Below are 22,475 nucleotides of genomic sequence, written 5' to 3'. Positions count from 1 at the left end.
AACCATTTGCGAATGCAAGTGTCTTTAGGCCTAATTAATTATGAACCTTGTAATTAGATTGAGGTGTGCCATCAAATTTAATCTATGGCCCTCACATGTTATAACTATGCATTAGGAATAAATATTTGTAGAAAAACCTTTAGGTGCGTTTAAAGTACAGTTGTGATTGTGTACACGTGCGCGTGACATGATTACAATTCTAAAAACCAATTCGGGGTATGCGTCCGCGAAACTTCGAACAAACTTTCTTAATAATAAAATTGGTTTTCATAGGCTACTAATAGTCCGGGGTGTGCCATCCACAATCTAATCATACATGGCCCTCGTATTAATTTCACAACTTAGATATAAAAATGACAAGTGTTCGTAGTTTGCTTTAGGCACGTTTAATATACTATCGTGGTTGTGGACACGTTCGCGTGACATGATTACGATTTCATCGCCGATTCGCTTTTATTGTGGTGTTTTTGGGGATAATGGTTTTTCCAAACGAGGAAGGGACAATGGATACCCGTATAGTCAGAATTGCACAAATTCTCATTACCAAGGAAGATCATACACTTGTCCTGTTTGTGCTGGCCGATATTTATCAAGCATTGACATTATGCAAAGCTGGGGCTCAATTGTTTGAAGGTTGCAATATGCTTCTGCAAATGTGGCTGATTGAGCATCTTCGCTATCATCCCAAATTCATGAGTTATGGTTCGAGCCCAGATAACTTCATTACCAGTTACGAGGAAAGGGTAAAGGACTACAACCTGCCAAAAGGGTTTGAAGTTTGGGTCTCCCATTTGAAAGCTCTCAAAGCAAGTCAGGTCAAGTGGACTATAGGATGGCTCCCGATGACAGAAGCCATATACATGACTACTACCAAGGGTTACCTGAGGTTGATGGGTGTGAGGAGTGTCCAGCCATATGCACCGCAGAGGGTCTTGAGGCCATTAGGAAGATATCAGATTGTGCCCGAAGATGAAGATCTGACCACCTAGGTAATTGAGCTACATCCCGAAGTTGCATTTCCCGAGGCTTTAGTTCAGCAGGATTGGAATGGCTGCTGGTACTTGAAAAATAGCACCCAGGTACCAGATGTTGCAAAGGGGGAAGTGGATCCAAATTATGCTGCATGGTTTGAGAAAAGTCTTGTGTAAACAAAGAGCCAGAGCCTAAGCCCAAGCCCGAGAGGCCTGCCAAGAGACCTCGTGTTCAAGCTTTTGACGACAAAATCCAAGAAAGTTTGGCGTGGGGAGAAATGGAGAAGAAATATCAAGCCAAGATTCACGCCTTGAAAGAGAAGCTGAGAAACATGAAATTCAACAATGATCTCCAAGCACAAGAAGCCGAAGGTGAAAGAAGAAAGTTGGCCCAAGAGAATGAAGCTCTCAGAGCCCAAGTTCGAAAAATGAGAATAGAAATTAAGAACCCAGGCAGGAGCAGAAAAGACGAAAAGCTCGTCTACAACCTTACGCAAAAAGTGCGTGATTTTGAGGATGATTTGCAAAAGACTGAAGCGGAGCTAGCAGATGCCTAAGCTAAGTTAGCTAAGAATGCGGAAGGACGGGTCAACTTTGTTCGGCAACTGAAGGAGAAGTATGACAAGGGAATGGTGAGTATAAAGAAAAAGGTCAATGTCCTTGAAAATGAAATGGCCAAGCAGGCAAGAGACTTCAAAGCAGAAAGGGAACACTGCTATGCCCTGATGTCATAGCTAGAGAAAGACCTGCAACAGCTTCAAGAGAAAAATCACGCAGCTGAACAAGTTTTGGATGCCAGATCTCAGCAGATCGGACGATTGTTACAGGAGAAGGGTATTCTCAGGGAAAGGGTTAGGAGGATTGCGAACTACATTGTGATGAAATGCAACGAGTGTGAAGACATGACCAGGTCCATGTTCTTCACTTCGGTTATGATTTTTGTCCGACAGATCATGGATGACTTGTTTCGCCTCCAAGAAGACATGGCGCAAAGGCCCGCAGCAAGGCCAACTAGAGCAGCATTTGAAGCACTTATGCATTCTTGACTTTGTTTGTTCGAGTCTAGTTCATTTTCGAGTTTGTATTGTCAGTTTGTTAGTTCAGTTCGAGTTTGTATTTTCAGTTTTCTTTTGAAGTTGTCAGTCCACTCATCGTGTCTGTTAGTCTTTATGTTTGAATTTGTAGGGGAAGTTATCGTAATCAAGATGTTTTACTTTATTTTATTTTATGAAATTTGAAAACCACAAAAAATGTTTTTATTATTATTATTATTTATTTCGCACATGTTCCTAGAAATACACTTGGTCTGATTCATGCGCTGTCATGATACGTAGAAAATCCCCATAGGATTCGACCATAACCGTGAAACGAAAAAGAAAAAAAGAGAGAGAGAGGAAAACAAGAAAAAATGTGAAAAATAAGAGAATAAAAATGATAGAATAAGATAACAAAAGCGAGAATCGAGCAAAGAAAAGCAGGAATGAAAAAGAAAAAAAGAAGAGAGAGAAATTGAAAAATGGAAATTAGTGAAAGTCGGGATGACACAAGCGGCCGTTCAAATGCATAATAGAAATGGTTAACTGCTTAGGTGCATTGCATCCCCAACATGCGACTACCTATTTGTTAAGCTCTAATCGCTAACGAGTTTGCTTGTTGTCATCAAGTTCAGGCAAGTGGTTAGTTTGTTTGGCATTCTGGCAACTCACCCGTACAATACCAAGTCCAAAGACAAGTTGATCATGGCTGGTCAAGAACTGGATGCAAGTGTTATTGATCCGACAAGGGAGGGGGAAGAGTCTGATGTTAATCTGAAAGAGGAGCTATATAAGTTGAAACAACAGATGGCAGAGATGTACCAGGCATGGGTAAAAGGGCATCCAGCACCATCATACCCCACCAACCTTGCTTTCATCCCGTCGCTGGCTCAATGCTAAGAACCTCCCACTGTTGATTCATCTCCATGCTTCCCCATTTACCACCACTACCAAGGTACTACTTCCCAAACTCCACAAAAACCACCACCCAAACCAATCCCATACCCCCCTCCACTAGTCACCCCTGTTTTCGTGGCACCCCCACCCACTAGACTCCATCGATCCTCTAGTGAGCCCTTATTCCAGACCCAAGATAACCAATACTATCCACCAGAGCCTATTTACATGGCCCCGGAGCATTACTCCTACACTCCTCGTTTCGACCTCCTTGTCGAGACTGAGAAACCACCTAAAAACTCAGAGCAGGAGGAGATGTTCGGGAAGGTTAGAAGACTGGAACAGTCATTCAGAAACATGCATGGATTGGGAGGCTAGGTGAGTGTAGCCTACAAGGATTTGTGTCTATTTCCTGATATTCAGTTGCTGGTGGGATTTAAGATGCCAAAATTTGATCTATATGATGGGCACAGAGACCCGATGACCCACTTGAGGGAATTCTGCTGTAAGATGAGAGGCGCCGACAGGAAAGATGAGATGTTTATGGCGTACTTTAGCCAGAATCTGAGTGGCACGGCATTGGAGTGGTACATTTGTCAAGATCACAACAGATGGTATACCTGGGATGATTTGGCCCAAGCATTCGCTCGTCACTTCCAATACAACATCGAGATTATTCTAGATCGTTTCTCTGTGACTAAGATTGAGAAGAAGCCTAGTGAAAGTTTCCGAGAATAATGTTTTCACTGGAGAGAACAAACAGCAAAAGTTAACCCCCGATGGAGGAGAGCAAAATGGTGAAGTACTTTCTACAGGCTCTAGAGCCTACTTACTTTGGCCATATGATATCAGCCATAGGAAAATCTTTTAACGAGGTAGTGAAGATGGGTGGCATGGTGGAAGAAGGGCTTAAAACAAGCAAAATTATGAGCTACTCGGCCATCAAAGCAACTACCCAAGCCATTCAGAATGGTACGGGAGGAGTGATCAGAATGAAGAAGAAAGAAGATGTGGCAACAGTTGATTCAGGATCGTGGTTTGGACCCAAGGGCTCGTCACACCATTATACGCATCCTCGACCCCATCACCGAGCTTACACCCAAACCCCATATAATCCACCCCAATACTACTTCTCATCACCAGACCCTCATATTTTTGTCCACCATGCCCAGACATATACTCAACCTCCTGCCTACTCACAATGGCGTGCCCTAGCCCAGCAAAACACCTACCCAGCTCCACAAAATGCTTACCCACCCCCACGAGCTTACCGAAACCCTGCAGGCCCAGGTTTCTGACCCAGTTCAGCATTCAAGAACGAGAGGTTGCAGCGGAAGAAAACTTTCACCCCGTTGGGGGAGTCTTATGCCAGTTTGTTCCATATATTGAGGCAGTTGGGTATGCTGAGGCCAATTGAGTCGAAATTGCCCAACCTTCCTCCAAAGAATCTTGACTACTCCTTGAGATGTGAATATTGTTCTAGAACTCCGGGGCATGATACAGAGAAGTACTGGCACTTGAAAAATGTCATCCAAGAGCTCATTGACACAAACCGGATTGAAGTCCAGACTCTAGAGACACCCAACATCAACCAGAACCCATTGCCAAACCTATGAGGAAACAAATAGGATTGAGATAGCACACAAGGGGGGGGGGGAGCCCAAGAAGCCTTCACAAACCGTCATGCTGATTCGGTCCAGTAAGTTCAAGCCAGTTAAAAATTCAACAGTTGAAGGATCAGTGAACAAGTTGAACAGGACAAACGGTGAACCATCTGTGGTAGTCAAGAAAGGATCCCCAAGTGATGTTGCGGCAAAGCAAGAAAAGTCAAAAGTGGTTGTTCCGGGAGTGGAAAACAAGCCTAACATAATTGTAAAGGGTGCCCGTACGGATCATCAAGCCTGTAACCCAGTCGCCGATAATTAGTACCAAGGCTATCGCATGGAACTATGAACGGGTGATAGTGACCTATAAGGGAAATGAAGTGAAAGAAGAAGTCAATGAGGCCCAGGGATTAACTCGTTCGGGGAGATGCTTTCCCCCGAAAGAGTTAAGGAAGGCAAAAACATCCAGAGATAACCCAATTCTAGTAAAGAAAGCAGTCACTGAAGAAGAGGCAGAGGAGTTTCTGAGAAAAATGAAGGTACCAAATTATTCCATCGTGGAGCAGCTGAGAAAGACGCCCGCTCAGATTTCCTTGTTATCATTGTTGATCCACTCAGATGAGCATCGTCGGGCCCTGATGAAAATTTTGAACGAGGCCCATGTCCCCAACAAAATTTCAGAGAACCATCTAGAGAAGATCGCCAACAAAATATTTGAGGTGAATAGGGTCACCTTTTCTGATGATGAGTTGCCTGTGGAAGGTACTGAACACAACAGATCTCTCTATCTCACGGTGAAATATGAAGATTCTGTGGTCACCAGGATGTTAGTCGATAATGGTTTAAGTGCAAACATCTGCCCTCTCTCTACTCTGAACAAGTTGAAAGTTGATGATGAGAGAATTCACATGAACATCATATGCGTCCGAGGATTTGATAATGGAGGGAAAGATTCTGTTGGTGATATAGTGCTTGAGTTGACTATAGGACCGGTGGAATTCACCATGGAGTTCCAGGTACTGGACATGGCTGTCTTTTACAATTTGCTGTTAGGTCAACCTTGGATTCATGCTGCCAAAGCAGTCCCGTCCACTCTTCATCAGATGGTCAAGTTCGAATGGGATAGACAGGAGATCGTCGTGCATGGCGAGGATAATTTGTGTGCTCACAGTGTTGCCTCTTTCCCGTTCATTGAGGCTGAAGATGACAAAGGGACTTGGGTCTACCAAGTCCTTGAAACAGTGCCGGTTGAGAAAGTTCCAGAAAGGAAATATGTTCCAACTCCAAAGATAGCCGCTGCATCCGTCATGGTGGCCTTTGAAGTGCTGAGAAATGGCTTTTTGCTAGGTAAAGGTTTGGGTGCATCCTTGCAGGGTATCATATAGCCAGTGTCCCTCCCTAAAAATTTGGGTACATTCGGTCTTGGATTCAAACCTAAAGCGGCAGATATGAAAAGGGATAAAAGGTTGAAACAGAAGGCATGGGCACTTCCAAAGCCTATTCCGCATCTCTCTAGGTCTTTTGTCAAGCCCAGTGCCAGGAAACGCCCAGTAACGATAGTTCCAAGTTCTATGGTTGACATTGATGAAGAGTTAATTGAAAGGTCCAGAGGTTGTTTGATGATGTGAACTTGGTGGAAGTTGGAGAAGGTTCTAGCAAAGCGGACATGCAGTTCATCGGGCCAAACATAAAGCTTAACAATTGGAAGGCTACTCCTCCCCCTAATCAGAAGGAGTCTTGGTAGTTTGTTTTGTTTTCCTTTCTATCTGGGTCATTCCAGGGTTGTGATCTAGATTTTTATTTTCTGCCTGTTGATGTACAAACCCTGTTATCCTTTATTTTTAATGAAATGAAATATCCTTTTCCATCATTCCTGATAGTTCTTATTTTTGTTTTCTTTTCTTATTTGTATAGTTCTTTTTATGCTGGTTTCAATGACATGACATGCATGAGGAATCTTCAGCCAAGTCTTAAAAGTCAATCTATTTCTGAAATATTAATTCAAGAAATAGAGTGTGATGACGAATCAGAATATGATGAGGATGAGGCCTTTGAAGAGATCAGTAAGGAACTAAATCATTTTGAAGAAAAACCCAAGCCTAACCTGAATGATACAAAAGCAATCAATTAAAGGGCCCCAGATAATGTCAGAGAAACTAAGATAAGTGTCTACCTAGAACCACAAATCAGGGAAGAGATAATTAAAGCATTGTTTGAGTATAAAGATATTTTTGCATGGTCGTATGATGATGTGCCCGGTTTGAGTACCAATTTGGTGGTCCATAAATTGCCAATTGATCCAACATTCCCTCCCGTTAAGCAGAAGTTGAGAAAGTTCAAAGCTGACATGAGTGTGAAAATTAAAGAGGAAGTCACGGAGAAGCTTGATGCAAAGGTCATTCGAGTCACGCGGTATCCCACGTGGTTAACCAATGTTATGCCTGTGCCAAAGAAAGATGGTAATTCTAGAGTGTGTGTTGATTACCGTGACCTCAACAAAGCCAGTCCAAAGGACAATTTCTCACTGCCAAATATCCATATTTTGATTGATAATTGTGCTAAGCATGAGATTGGGTCTTTTGTGGATTGCTATGCAGGGTATCATCAGATTTTAATGGATGAGGAAGATGTGGAAAATACAGTATTCATCACGCCGCGGGGAACATACTGCTATCAAGTCATGCCTTTTGGTTTGAAAAATGCTGGGACAACTTACATGAGGGCAATGACAACCATATTCCATGACATGATACAAAAGGAGATTGAGGTGTACGTGGATGACGTAATCATAAAGTCCAGGAAGTAGTCTGGCCACGTAAAAGATTTGAGAATGTTTTTCCAGAGGCTTCGCAGGTACAATCTCAAGCTCAATCCTACAAAATGTTCATTCGGTGTACCATTCGGAAAATTGTTGGTGTTCATAGTCAATCGGCGGGTCATTGAATTGGATCCGTTAAAGATCAAAGCTATCCAAGAATTTCCACCGCCAAAGAACAAGACCAAGGTGATGAGTCTGTTAGGGAGGCTAAACTACATCAGCAGATATATTGCTCAGCTCACGACAACTTGTGAGCCCATCTTTAAGTTGCTAAAGAAGGATGATATGGTCAAATGGACTAATGAGTGCCAAGAAGCGTTCGATAAGATCAAAGATTGTTTGTCAAATCCACCTATGTTGGTCCCATCGGAAACAGGGAGACCTTTGATTCTTTATTTGACAGTCCTGGATAATTCATTTGGATGTGTATTGGGTCATCATGACATCACCGGCAGGAAGAGCAAGCCATCTATTATCTTAGCAAGAATTTCACATCTTATGAGGTTAAGTATACTACTTTTGAGAGGACATGTTGTGCCCTGACTTGGGTAGCACAGAATTTGAAGCATTATTTGTCATCCTACACTACTTACCTTATTTCTCGCCTGGATCCTTTAAAGTACATCTTTCAGAATCCCATGCCTACAGGGAGACTTGCGAAGTGGAAAATTTTGCTCACAGAGTTCGACATTATTTATATGACTCAGACTGTGATGAAAGCTCAAGCATGGCCGATCATTTGACCGAGAACCCAGTGGGAAGAATATGAAACTTTGAGGACTTACTTTCCTGATGAAGAGGCAATGCATAGCGACGAGGTCGAGAAGGATGAAAAGCCCGGTTGGAAACTCTTCTTTGATGGGGCTGCCAACATAAAAGGCATTGGGATAGGAGCTGTACTCATTTCTAAAATAGGGCATCGCTACCCTGTCACAACTCAGCTTCGTTTCTATTATACCAATAACATGGCCGAGTACAAAGCATGCATTTTGGGTTTAAGGTTAGCTGTGGACATGGGAGTCCAAGAAGTGTTGGTTTTGAGAGATTCAGATCTGTTAGTACACAAGATCCAGGGAGAATGGGAGACTCGAGACTTGAAGCTCATACCGTATCGACAATGCCTGCAAGATCTCTGCCAGTGGTTCAGATCAGTGGAGTTCAGGCATATCCCTAGGATCCACAATGAGGTTGCTGACGCCTTGGCTACTCTGTCGTTAATGTTACATCATCTAGATATGGCTTATGTTGACCCTTTGCATATTCAGGTCCGCAATCAACATGCTTACTGTAACATGGTGGAAAAAGAACTTGATGGTGAACCTTGGTTCCACGATATCAGGGAGTACATCAGGTCGGGAGTATATCTAGTACAAGCCACAGGGGATCAAAAGAGAACAATTCGACGTTTAGCAAGTGGATTTTTCTTCAATGGGGGAGTTTCGTACAAAAGAACTCCAGATCTTGGATTGTTAAGATGCATAGATGCTAGACAAGCCACTACCATCATGACCGAAGTGCATTCCGGAGTTTGCGGACCGCATATGAGTGGGTATGTTCTGACAAAGAAAATTCTTCGAGTAGGTTATTATTGGCTCACCATGGAGCGAGATTGTATTAGTTTTGTGCGCAAGTGTCATCAATGCCAAGTACACGGAAATTTGAGTCATTCTCCGCCATCTGAACTACACACAATGTCCGCACCATGGCCCTTTGTTGCTTGGGGAATGGATGTTATCGGACCAATTGAGCCAGCAGCATCCAATGGGCACAGGTTCATTCTAGTGGCCATTGATTATTTCACTAAGTGGGTTGAAGCTAAAACATTCAAATCTGTGACCAAGAAGGCGGTGGTCGATTTTGTGCATGTAAATATCATTTGTCAGTTCGGAGTCCCACAGGTGATCATCATAGATAACAGTGCTAATCTTAAAAATCATTTGATAAAAGAGGTATGTCAACAATTTAAGATTACGCATCGCAATTCCACCCCATACCGCCCCAAGGCTCATGGAGCAGTCGAGGCAGCCAATAAGAACATAAATAAGATACTACGGAAAATGGTGCAAGGTTCCACGCAATGGCATGAGAAGTTGCCCTTTGCTCTGTTGGGTTATCGCATTACTGTTTGCACTTCGGTAGGTGCAACTCCTTATCTGTTGGTCTATGGTTCTGAAACGGTGATACCCGCGGAAGTTGAAATCCCATCCCTTCGGATTGTTGCTGAGGCCGAAATTGATGATGATGAGTGGGTCAAAATCCTTTTGGAATAGTTGAGTTTGATCGATGGGAAAATATTGGCAGCAGTGTGTCACGGCCAGTTGTATCAAAAGAGAATGGCGAGATCATACAACAAGAAGGTGCATCCCCGGAAATTTGAAGTAGGTCAGCAAGTATTGAAACATATCCTTCAACATCAGGCTGAAGCAAAAGGCAAGTTTGCCACAAATTGGAAGGGTCTGTTCATTATAACAAGAGTGTTGTCTAATGGTGCTTTTATATTTAACAGACATAAAAGACAAATATGTAGACATGACTATCAATTCTGATGCAGTCAATAGATAATATGTATGATTTCTTTGGTTTAAATTGTTGTTTGTACTTGACATATTTTGAAGATTGGAATGACGAAAGCATTTTATTCTGCTATCTAAATACTTTATCCTTTGATACCCCTTTTGAGCCTTATTTTTTTTTCATACCCATCATTTGGAATTAGTAGCAAAGTTTAGAAACACAGACACGAAAGGTAAGAAAAGAATGGGAAAGAGTGGGAAAAAAAGAGAGAAAAGAAAAAAAAGAAAAAAAAAGAAAAAGAAGAAAGAGAGAAAAGAGAAAAGAAAAAAGAAAAAAAAAGAGAAGAAAAAAAGAGAGAGAAAAGAAAAGGAAAAGAGAGAAAGAAAAAGAAAAGTACCTAAACAAAGCAATTCCTATTTCATGAACTATGTTCGACCTGATTCCTTTTAAGGATACGTAGGCAGCCTCACGGTTCGGTCCCATCAAATTAAAAATTCAAAAGTCCCCAAGAAAAGAAACTGGGGCAGAAGTTGTGGTTGTTGTAAGAGATCTGACTCCAAAAGTTATAATTTTGAACCCATTCAAGTTATTTTGAGCCTTTGTGATACCTTTTCTTTCTAACCCTATCCAAAAGCCCACATTACGGTCCAAAGAAAGACCTTCCGATGAGTCTTCGTGAGATGCCGAATTGAGCAAGCAGAGGTGATTCATATCAGGGGCAACACTCCGTTCTGAGCAAGAAAATGAAAAATGAGAGTCTTATTGGTGAAAACCCTTACGGGCACCGTAAGGCGATGGAAAGTTGAGAGAAATTGAAAGAATGAGAGAGTCTTATTGGTGAAAGCCCTTACGGGCACCGTAAGGCTACGTTGAGTTGAGAGATGAATAAATGAGAGAGGTTTGCCGGTAAAAACTCTCAGGGCACCGCAAGCCGAACAAGGTTGTTGATTTAGAAAATGAGTCAAATTATGGGGAACCCCTGGAATAAAGTGTGAAGACTGAAAGAGGATTGACTGAATGGACTAGGTTGATTAATCCAAAATGCATGTCATGATCATTGATGCCGGCAACTTCACTCAGTTAAGTCCCTTTTCTTTTACTTCCTCAAACAGTCCTTTTATTAAAAATTTTCTTCTCTATTCATAACTCTCGAAGTCATTGCATTTCATTTCCTTTTGGGTTTATCCCTCTAGAGCCCTTTCAATGTTAAACTTGCTAAGCAAAAGAAAGGATTGCAAAGCTTACTACCAACTACCAAATTGTACAAAGCAAAGTGCGGCCAAAGCATGCCAGAAATAGCATGATGCAAAAAAAAATGAAATGAAAGTATGGTGTTAATGAAAGTTCAAGCGGTCAGGTGGTTTGTAAATTTTTGGGAACATACAGAGGTTCAAATTGGAAGGACAGAAATGTGAAACATCAGGTTCGGTGTAGAGCATTCAGGCCGTTCACGGTCCTGCGGTTGAGATTCAGTCGGAAGTCAAACAATTCTTGGCAAGTTCAAGGCAGATAGTCAAAAGCAAAGCATGGCAGCGAAAGGGCCACCTTCACCAAGAATGCCACAAACTAACCACCACATTTTTAAACTGACAAGATTTTTCTTTGATTGAAACAGGGGCAGAAAATTTCATTTGTTTCGGAGAAACCCTCTGTAAGGAAAGCAAGTACCGGACAGGTTCGACCGTAAATTCTCAGGACCCTCATGGACAATGGGACTTAGTTAAAATTCAAAACATTCATGAGTAGCAAGATCTAGCATAAGCTCTACATTGAGGAAATATAAGTTGGTTTTGAACTTTTCATTCTTAGGACGACATTCAATTGAAAATTTTCAGGACCCTCCTAGATAATGGGATTTAGTTTTTAAGACCTTCATAGATGACAAGATTTAGTGGAAGTCATACCTTTAGGAAATATAATTTAGCTTTAAAGCTGTCATTATTAAGATGATATTTAATTGGGAGTTTTCAGGACCGTCTTGGATAATGAGATCTAGCTTTAAAATTCTTTGAGATTTTCTAATAACAAGCATCGGTTAACACTCACAAATGTTCTTAATATCAAACTGGGGCAGAAAAATTTCTTTTGTTTTGTCTGTTTTTGTTGAAATCAGGAGCCCACCTGAATAACCAGGGAGGACAACACGAGTTTCAAGATTAGAAAGCAGTTCGTGTTCAAGCGATCAGGCACCCACCTGGAGAAATAAGGGAAGACGGTTCAAAGAAAAGCAGTTTCAAGAAGGAGACAATTCATTGTTGGAAATCAGGCACCCACCTAGAGAACAAAGGGATAACAGTTCATATTTTGGAATCAGGTGCCCACCTAGAGAACAAAGGGATAACAGTTCACATTTTGGAAATTAGGCGCCCACCTGGAGAACAAAGGGAAGACAATTCAAGTGTTGTAAATCGGACACTCACCTGGAGAACAAAAGGGAAAGCAGTTCAAGTGTTGGTAATCAGGCGCCCACCTGGAGAACAAAGGGAAAGCAATTTAAGTTTGGAAATCAGGCACCTACCTGAAGAACAAAGGGAAAGCAGTTCAAGTGATGGTAATCAGGCGCCCACCTGGAGAACAAAGGGAAAGTAATTCAATTGTTGGTACTCAGGCGCCCACCTGGAGAACAATCGGAAGAAGTTCAAGTTTCGAGGAAAAACAGTTCAAATATTGGAAATCAGGCGCCCACCTAGAGAATAAAGGGAAAGCAATTCAAGTATTGATAATCAGGCGCTCACCTGGAGAACAAAGGGAAGCAGTCCAAGTTTCGAGGAAAAACAGTTCAAGTGCTGGAAATTAGGTGCCCACCTAGAGAACAAAGGGAAAACAATTCAAGTTTCAGAGGAAAGGAATACAATTCGAGTTCAGCAATCAGGCGCCCACCTGAAAAACAAAGGGAAAATAAGTCATGTTTCGAGGAAAAGTAGTGCAATTTTTAATCAAGCGCCCACTTGGAGAACAAAAGGATAAGCACCTCAGGATACAATTTAAGTCAGCAACAAAGGAAGCTCACCTAGAGAGTACAAGTCAACAGAGCAGCAAAAACTGCAAGATCAAGTTTGAAGAAGTGTGGATAGGATTCCTGTAATTCATAGATCATAAGTTTAGTCAAGTTTCTTTTTATTTTGTCTTGGTGTAAAAAGGGGTTCAACAAGCAGTAGCAACAACATCAACAGTGAAATCACAGCTTCCTGGTAGTCACAGCTACCGAAGCTTCCCGAACTATACTAACCTGATTCCTTAATAGCCAAGGATATGTAGGCAACCTTAGAAGCAGGGTGCGGTCAAATTTTTCAAAATCTTACCACTGATTATCCAAACGGGCAAAAATCGTTGTATCTGCTCACTTTATCTTTGTACAAATACTCTTTGTATTTCCGAGCAAAGAGGGGCAGCTGTGAGCACGTGATTTTTTCCCTATGTGAATTACTCCCATAAAATACAAGAAAAATATTTTTTTCCATTTTTACATTTATAGGATTTTGTGGAAATTTGTGCTAATTGTTTGCATTTCAGTGAATGTTTATTTGTGTTAAAAAATCATGAAAAGCCAAAAATACCATGCATTGAATTTAGGTCATTTTTTTTATGTTTAATTAGTCAATTATTTGATTTATTAAAATTGAAAATCAAAAATTGGTTTATTTTTGCATTTTTAGCCTTTTGGTATTAAATTAGTAATTTGTTCTTTTAATTTAAGAGTAATTAGGTTTCATAAATACCTTAGTAGATAATTAGTTTAATTTTACAACCTAGTTTAATTTAAGAGTCTTATTTAGCTTTTTAATTAATTGAAAAGGAAAAGAAAATAATTATAAAAGGAAATAAAAGAGAAGGAAATTGAGAATTTTATTTAAAGACCCAAAATTGGGCCAGTTCAATGAAAAAACCCAAACCAATCCTTCTAACCCGGTCCAGCCCCAACCCCAAGCCAAACAATGCCGTTTTATTCAAACGAATCCCATCCGTTGATTTTCTTCTCATCGAACAGATGGGAACTGGTCACAAGCACAATATAAGAATGTCTGAACGAGCCCTACCCACCCCCCCAATTCCCTCTACTTCATTTCACACCTCCCAGACTTAGAACCAAAACCCTAACCGCCGCCCCAAATTCCCAAGCTCCACCGGCCGGCGGCGTGCTCCAAACCACCCCAAATTCATACCACGCAACCTCCAAGCCCTCCTAAATCCTATCCTCACATCTATTTTCCAAAAATCCCAACGAAATTCCCCCAATTCCAAATCTAGGAAGTTCAAGTACTAAATAATTCTATTTTTCTAATTCCGTGCAAGTTCCGGCTCGCTTTGACCTATAACCTATGTTAGTCGATTGCTCTTAATGAGAGCAATCGATTGGCATTGGTTTTAGTTCATTCCGAGGACGCCATATTTGACGAACTCATCGGATTCCGGCCAAATGTCTACTCCCATCATCATTCGTTGATTTGTTTCATTTTGTCAAGACATTCAAGTGTGAATTGGTAGTTTCCCCTCTTTTTTCTCACTACTCTGTTCATTGTAGTATTTTCTGTTATTTATTTATTTATTTACTTTTATTTGCTTCATTGTTTTTGTCTTGTTTTCTTTAGTATTGAAATTCATCTTAGTTTTGGTTGTTAAGTTAAGTTTAATCATAAAATTCTGGATTGTTGTTTTTTTTTTCCTGAATTTGATCCTTTTGTTTGAGCATTTCTGTTGGTTTGAATTTTTGTATTAACTGTGGTCATCACTGACCCGATTGAGAGACCCGTTCATTTTGGTCTTGGGTTAATTTAACCCAGGTTTTCATTCTGAATGTAAAAACAAGGAGGTCAGGAGGCGTTTTGGGTATTTGAGGGTAGGGAATCACTGTCTATTGGGAAGAAGCTTATAGAGGTTAAATTTGGAGCTGGTTTGTTAAGAGATAAGGGAGGGTCAGATATTTCAAAGGGGTAAAAAGGGTAAAATGGCTAAGAAAAGAAGGGGTAGGAAGGGAAAAGGTTAGCTAGGTTAGGGCTGCCTTAGGAGTGCCTATATAAAGACCTCTTTCATTCATTTTTGAAGTAGCCATTGATACTCTAAAAAAATACTAAAAATTCCTGCAATATTTGGTCGAAATTGGTCTTGGTTTTGCTCTTTAATTTTGATTGTTAGTCAGAATTTAAAAGCTTCAAGGAAATTTCTGGTTTATTTGGGTTTAAAAAATGGTTTAAAAGGCTTAATGTTGCTGTGTTGGTGTTGCTGATCTGTTGCTGCTGATTCTTCCGAACCTCGGGCTTGTTTTCTTTATTACTTTTGCTCTAATCAGGTACTTCTTGGATCTCATTAACATGTGAAGTGTATATTGAAGCTATGTAATCAATTTGGACACTTGTGGATGAATGTAAACTAGGCTGAATATTAGTCTATATTCTTCAAAGACTACTCATGTGTTCCTTATTGAATTAGCTTTACTATTTGAACTTTACTATATTCAGTCATGCTATGGACAGTGCATTTTCGAATTGTATTTGGACTTTAACTTGTCATTTTGGTTCTAGCGTGGTTAAATTCTTTCCTGAGTATTTGTGTGTTTGGACTGTCATACTGTGGATTTAATTTAGACGAGTAGCATTTCTTTGTTGGGATTTTGATTGAATTGGTTCATTCTAGTATTGATGTTAAGTCTAAGGTTAGCCTTCATCATGTTTTCTGTTGTTTTAAGTTTGGTTTTAAACATTTGAATGGAATTAGGAGTTATGCACCATTATAACACTTGATTCAAGTGTCTAGAATACCTTACTACGTCTGATTTTCAGCAGCATGTTAACAGTGATTTTAGCTTTCAAACGGGTGGAACCTTTATTTCGTTAATTGTATAGTTTTCAATTTTTTGTAGTTTGGGATCTGAATTTGATAATGAATATCCTTTATTTACTTTGATGCAATTGATTTAGCTTAATAGTGTTTGGGCTACCCGAGATAATTAATAGTTTAAGGACTGCAGAATAAAATATCCCAAAGGGTAAGGGTGCTTAAGGGCATCCCTTAAAATGGCCGGGCTTGTTAATTGGCCTAAGTAAGACCACCTGGCCCAAGCTGGGCTCGGGTATTTCAGGCCCAATCCTTTGTCACTGCCCAGTAATTTTGGTCGCCTGGCCTTAATAGCCCAAGGAGTTTATACGCTGGGCCATTTCTTTGAAACAATCCATGGACCATTTGTGCTCACAATCAATAACTCTTTTAATTTCAAACCATTTGCGAATGCAAGTGTCTTTAGGACTCATTAAATATGAACCTTGTAATTAGATTGAGGTGTGCCATCAAATTTAATCTATGGCCCTCACATGTTATAACTATGCATTAAGAATAAATATCCGTAGAAAAACCTTTAGGCGCGTTTAAAGTACAGTTGTGATTGTGTACACGTTCACGTGAAATGATTACATTTCTAAAGACCAATTCGGAGTATGCGTCCGTGAAACTTCGAACAAACTTTCTTGATAATAAAATTGGTTTTCATAGGCTACTAATAGTCCGGGGTGTGCCATCCACAATCTAATCATACGTGGCCCTCGTATTTATTTCACAACTTAGATATAAAAATGACAAGTGTTCGTAGTTTGCTTTAGGAACGTCTAATATACTATCGTAGTTGTGGACACGTTCGCGTGACATGATTACGATTTCTAAAAGCAAAACCGAAGTATGCGTTCACGCAACTTCGGTCCAAATCTTTCTTAATAATAATAAAGCGTTATTAATCGTGGACACGTTCGCGTGACATGATTTTTGACGTGCCAAACAATTGGATACACGTACGCGTGACTTGTTTCAAGATATTTTTTTATTTAAAAGAGGCAATATCACATAGGTTCTAAAATGCGTAATTAAACAATTTTAATAAGCCAAGTATGATCAAATCGACCGTGCTAGAACCATAGAACTCGGGAATGCCTAACACTTTTTCCAAGGTTAACAAAATTTCTTACCCGGATTTTTGTGTTCGCAGACCGTAAATAGAGTCAACCTTCCTCGATTCGAGATTTTAAACCATTGACTTGGGACACCATAAATTATCTCAAGTGGCGACTCTGAATTTAATATAAATAATCTCGTTTCGATTGTCACTTAAATTGGAAAAAAACTCCCTATATCCCTTTCTGGGGGTAGTAAAAAAGAGGTGTGATAGCTCTGGCGACTCTGGTGGGGACCGAACCCAGAATCTCTGGTTCAGGGTTCAAGAATTCGAGCTTGTTGAAAGATTTTTATTTGGCTTTATTTATTGTTGATATTACTATATTCGTTGAACCTTTTGTGTTGAATGCTATCTGTTTATCGCTTTAATAATTGTTTGAATTGTATATAACTGTTTTCTTATTCCACCCCTCCGAGTCTTCTGAAAATGGTGCACACATTCGCGTGGCCCACTTTTTCTGTAGAAATTATACCAAATAGAACGAGGCTGGTCCAGCGACAAGGCCGGGTAGACTTTAGTGCTCCTGGTACGTCGCCCCCTCTTCGGCCCCAGTTGTCCGCTCGAGTAACCCAAGTCTAGAACACAACCCCAGGATTTAAACCTTGAAAAACACAACCTCATGCCGGATCCCTAGTAGGAAGGCTTATTTTCATCATGTGCATTTGACATAGGGGACTCAACACTGGGGTTGGGTCCGTCTAGGACAGGTTGACCCAAAATAACAGACCATCCTGATGCATCCTATGTGCTATGTGAACATTTGTTTGTTTCGGCCTGCATGCTGACCGACTAGGGAATAATAAAGCAAAAGAAAAAACAAGAGTGATGTAGAGAAGGAAATAAAACTCGATTATGAAAAATCTCCGGTATTTGGAAATGTCCCGAAACTTTGCCAATTTTTTATTAAAAAAAGAGAGTCATTTCAAAAGAGTCAATACTGTGTCCTTTTCAAGTGTGCCAAAACTGACTGAACTACGCAGGTCTGATTCTCACCGGATGTGGGATATGTAGGCAACCTACATAAGGTTCGGCCTTATTTTAAAAAAAAAAGAGAAAAAAAGAGTCAATGGTCAAATAAATGTAGTTTGGAGTTTTGGTCAAAATAAGCCGATCCAGCTTCGGTAATGTCTTAAACCGTTCTTGCCGAGATAGCCTTAGAGTATCTTCAGTTTTCGAAGGGCTATTTTCGTAAAAGAATGGACAAGTTTGTGAAGTGTCATTTTCCCATAAAGTAGTCCTCCCCGGCCTCAAAATTCATTTCGAACTGGGAAGGGGCCATGTTTGCAAAATGGTCATTTTTGCTAAAATTAGCATATAGGGGAAGGAATCACGGTCCATTGATTTTTCTTGTAGAAATTGAAAAACTTGTTTTACAAAAAAGGTCCACCGGAGTCAAACCTAACCTTAACCCTCCACAGGTATAAATGAATACTGTCCAGGACCCTTCATAAATAAACAACGACTAGAACCCGTCAGAAGTGGCAGAAAACAAGTTCAGTTGTAGTTGTGTATGTGGTGGAATGATCTAGATGAAAATGGTCATAAGTGGGTGAAAAAACAGTTGGGTGCCCTTATAAACATTTTGGAAATCAAGTCGCGGGAAGATTTGATCAAGGCTTTAGTAACTTTTTGGGACCCTGTCCACAATGTTTTTCGTTTCTCGAACTTTGAGATCACCCCTACCTTGGAGGAAATGGCCGGGTATATTGAGTTTGGCCAGGATTTGAGGAAGCAACAACTTATATTTCCAAGGGCTCCTTTGGTGCACAAGTTCTTTGACCTCCTGAATATCAGTAAATAGATGAAGAAGGCCCATGTAAGCAAAGGGTGTTGTTCTTTCCACTTCTTGTACTTCAGGTTCGGGCACTCAGCTGGGTGCGGAACGCATGAAAAAGGTTTGAGCAACAAACAAGATAAGGGGCTTTGGCAAATTCATCGCCGGTTCACTTTTATTGTGGCGTTTTTGGGGATCATAGTTTTTCCAAACGAGGAAGGGAGAGTGGATAACTGTATAGTCAGAATTGCACAAATCCTCACTACCAAGGAAGATCATACACTTGTTCAGTTAGTGCTGGCTGATATTTATCGAGCATTGACGTTATGCAAAGATGGGACTCAATTCTTTGAAGGTTGCAATATCCTTCTACAAATGTGGCTGATTGAGCATCTTTGCCATCATCCCAAATTCATGAGTTATGGTTCGAGCCCAGATAACTTCATTACCAGTTATGAGGAAAGGGTAAAGGACTACAACGTGCCAAAAGGGTTTGAAGCCTAGGTCTTCCATTTGAAAGCTCTCAAAGCAAGTCAGGTCGAGTGGACTATCGGATGACTCCCGATAACAGAAGCCATATGCATGACTGCTACCAAGGGTGACCTGAGGTTGATGGGTGTGAGGAGTGTCCAGCCATATGCACTGCAGAGGGTCTTGAGGCAATTAGTAAGATATCAGATTGTGCCCGAAGATGAAGATCTGAACACCCAGGTCATTGAGCTATATCCCGAAGCTGCATTGCCTGAGGCTTTAGTTCAGCAGGATTGGAACGGCTACCGGTACTTGAAAAATAGCACCCAGGTACCAGATGTTGCAAAGGGGGAAGTGGATCCAAATTATGCTGCATGGTTTGAGAAAAGTCTTGTGTAAACAAAGAGCCAGAGCCTGAGCCCAAGCCCGATCTCGAGAGGCCTGCCAAGAGACCTCGTGTTCAAGCCTTTGACGACAAAATCCAAGAAAGGTTGGCCTGGGGAGAAATGGAGAAGAAATATCAAGCCGAGATTCACGCCTTGAAAGAGAAGCTGAGAAACATGAAATTCAACAATGATCTCCAAGCACAAGAAGCTGAAGGTGAAAGAAGAAAGTTGGCCCAAGAGAATGAAGCTCTCCGAGCCCAAGTTCGAAAAATGAGAATAGAAATTGAGAACCCAGGCAGGAGCAGAAAAGACGAAAAGCTCATCTACAACCTTACGCAAAAAGTGCGTGATTTGGAGGATGATTTGCAAAAGATTGAAGCGGAGCTAGCAGATGCCCGAGCTAAGTTAGCTAAGAATGCGGAAGGATGGGCTAGCTTCGTTCGGCAACTGAAGGAGAAGTATGACAAGGGAATGGTGAGTATAAAGAAAAAGGTAAACGTCCTTGAAAATGAAATGGCCAAGCAGGCAAGAGACTTCAAAGCAGAAAGGGAACACTGTTATGCCCTATGTCATAGCTAGAGAAAGATTTGCAGCAGCTTCAAGAGAAAAGTCACGCAGCTGAACAAGTTTTGGATGCCAGATCTCAGCAGATTGGACAATTGTTACAAGAGAAGGGTATTATTAGGGAAAGGGTTAGGAGGATTGCGGACTACATTGTGATGAAATGCAACGAGTGTGAAGACATGACCAGGTCCATGTTCTTTGCTTCAGTTATGTTTTTTGTCCAACAGATCAAGGATGACTTGTTTCGCCTCCAAGAAGACATGGCACAAAGGCCCGCATCAAGGCCAACTAGAGCAGCAGTTGAAACACTTATGTATTCTTGAGTTTGTTTGTTCAAGTCTAGATCATTTTCGAGTCTGTATTGTCAGTTTGTTAGTTCAGTTCGAGTCTGTATTTTCAATTTTCTTTTGAAGTTGTCAGTCCACTCATCGAGTCTGCTAGTCTTTATGTTTGAATCTGTAGGGGAAGTTGTCGTAATCAAGATGTTTTAATTTAGTCATGTTTGTCCCTTTGTTGTCACCAAGCTATGTTTTTATTATTATTATTATTATTATTATTATTATTATTATTATTATTATTATTATTATTATTATTATTATATTTTAGAGTCTCAAGAACTACGCTTGGTCTGATTCATGCGCCATCATGATACGTAGGTAATCTCCATAGGATTCGATCATAACCGTGAAGGAAAAAGAAAAAAAGAGAGAGAGGAAAACAAGAAAAAATGTGAAAAATAAGAGAATAAAAATGATAGAATAAGTAACAAAAGTGAGAATTGAGCAAAGAAAAGCAGGAATGAAAAAGAAAAAAAGAAGAGAGAGAAATTGAAAAATGGAAATTAGTGAAAGTCGTGATGACGCAAGCGGCCATTCAAATGCATAATAGAAATGGTTAGCTGCTTAGGTGCATTGCATCCCCAACGTGCGACTACCTATTTGTTAAGCTCTAATCGCTAACGAGTTTGCTTGTTGTCATCAAGTTTAGGCAGGTGGTTAGTTTGTTTGGCATTCTGGCAACTCACCCGTACAATATCAGATCCAAAGACAAGTTGATCATGGCTGGCCAAGAATTAGATGCAAGTGTTATTGATCCGACAAGGGAGGGGGAAGTGTCTGATGTTAATCTGAAAGAGGAGCTATATAAGTTGAAACACCAGATGGCAGAGATGTACCAGGCATGGGTGAAAGGGCATCCACCACCATCATACCCCGCCAACCTTGCTTTCGTCCGCCACTGGCTCAATACCAAGAACCTCCCACTATTGATTCATCTCCATCCTTCCCCATTTACCACCACTACCAAGGCACCACTTCTCAAACTCCACAAACACCACCACCCAAACCAATCCCATACCCCCCTCCACCAGCCACCCCTATTTTCGTGGCACCCCTACCAACTATACTCCATAGATCCTCTAGTGAGTCCTTATTCCAGACCCCAGATAACCAATACTATCCACTGGAGCCTACTTTCAAGGCCCTAGAGCATTACTCCTACACTCCTCGTTTCGACCTCCTTGTCGAGACTGAGAAACCACCTAAAAACCCAAAGCAGGAGGAGATGTTCAGGAAGGTTAGAAGCCTGGAACAGTCATTCATAAACATGCAGGGATTGGGAGGCCAAGTGAGTTTAGCCTACAAGGATTTGTGTCTATTTCCCGATATTTAGTTGCCGGTGGGATTTAAGATGCCGAAATTTGATCTATATGATGGGCATGGAGACCCGGTGACCCACTTGAGGGGATTCTGCAGTAAAATGAGATGAGCCAGTGGGAAAGATGAGCTGTTGATGGCATACTTTAGCCAGAGTCTGAGTGGCACGGTATTGGAGTGGTACACTCATCAAGATCGCAACAGATGGTATACCTGGGATGATTTGGCCCAAGAATTTGCTCGTCACTTCTAATACAATATCGAGATTGTTCCAGATCATTTGTCTCTGACTAAGATTGAGAAGAAGCCTAGTGAAAGTTTCAGATAATATTGTTTTATCTAGAGAGAACAAGTAGCAAGAGTTAACCCCCCGATGTAGGAGAGTAAAATGGTGGAGTACTTTCTGCAGGCTCTAGAGCCTACTTACTTTGGCCATCTGATATCGGCCATAGGAAAATCTTTCAACGAGGTAGTGAAGATGGGTGGAATGGTGGAATAAGGGCTTAAAACAAGCAAAATTATGAGCTAATCAGCCACCAAAGCAACTACCCAAGCCATTCAGAATGGTACGGGAGGAGTGATCGGAAAGAAGAAGAAATAAGATATGGCAACAGTTGATTCAGGATCGTGGTTTGGACCTAGGGGCCCGTCACACCATTATATCCATCCTCGACCCCATCACCGAGCTTACAACCAAACCCCATATAATCTACCCCAACACTACTTCTCATCACCAGACCCTCATATTTCTTTCCACCATGCCCAAACATATACTCAACCTCCTTCCTACTCACAATGGCGTGCCCCAGCCCCGCAAAATAGCTACCCAGCTCCACAAAATGATTACCCA

General features: G+C 41.0%; 1 long non-coding RNA gene across 1 annotated transcript in view; it reads right to left on the bottom strand.

The window, feature by feature from the left end:
* LOC107780318 (uncharacterized) overlaps positions 1 to 22,475 on the bottom strand; it is a 40,084-nt gene that overhangs the window by 5,425 nt on the left and 12,184 nt on the right. The window contains exons 6-9 of the long non-coding RNA XR_012705238.1: positions 12,849 to 12,917; positions 12,259 to 12,643; positions 12,113 to 12,160; positions 11,960 to 12,032 (exon numbers count right to left, since the gene is read on the bottom strand). This is a non-coding gene — a long non-coding RNA (uncharacterized LOC107780318). The remainder of the gene's footprint in view (positions 1 to 11,959; positions 12,033 to 12,112; positions 12,161 to 12,258; positions 12,644 to 12,848; positions 12,918 to 22,475) is intronic.

This window comes from Nicotiana tabacum, chromosome 22 (genome assembly GCF_000715075.1).
Source record: "Nicotiana tabacum cultivar K326 chromosome 22, ASM71507v2, whole genome shotgun sequence".
Lineage (NCBI taxonomy): Eukaryota > Viridiplantae > Streptophyta > Magnoliopsida > Solanales > Solanaceae > Nicotiana > Nicotiana tabacum.
Note: the sequence above shows the minus strand (reverse complement) of the source record. Positions and strands in the feature narration are given on the sequence as shown.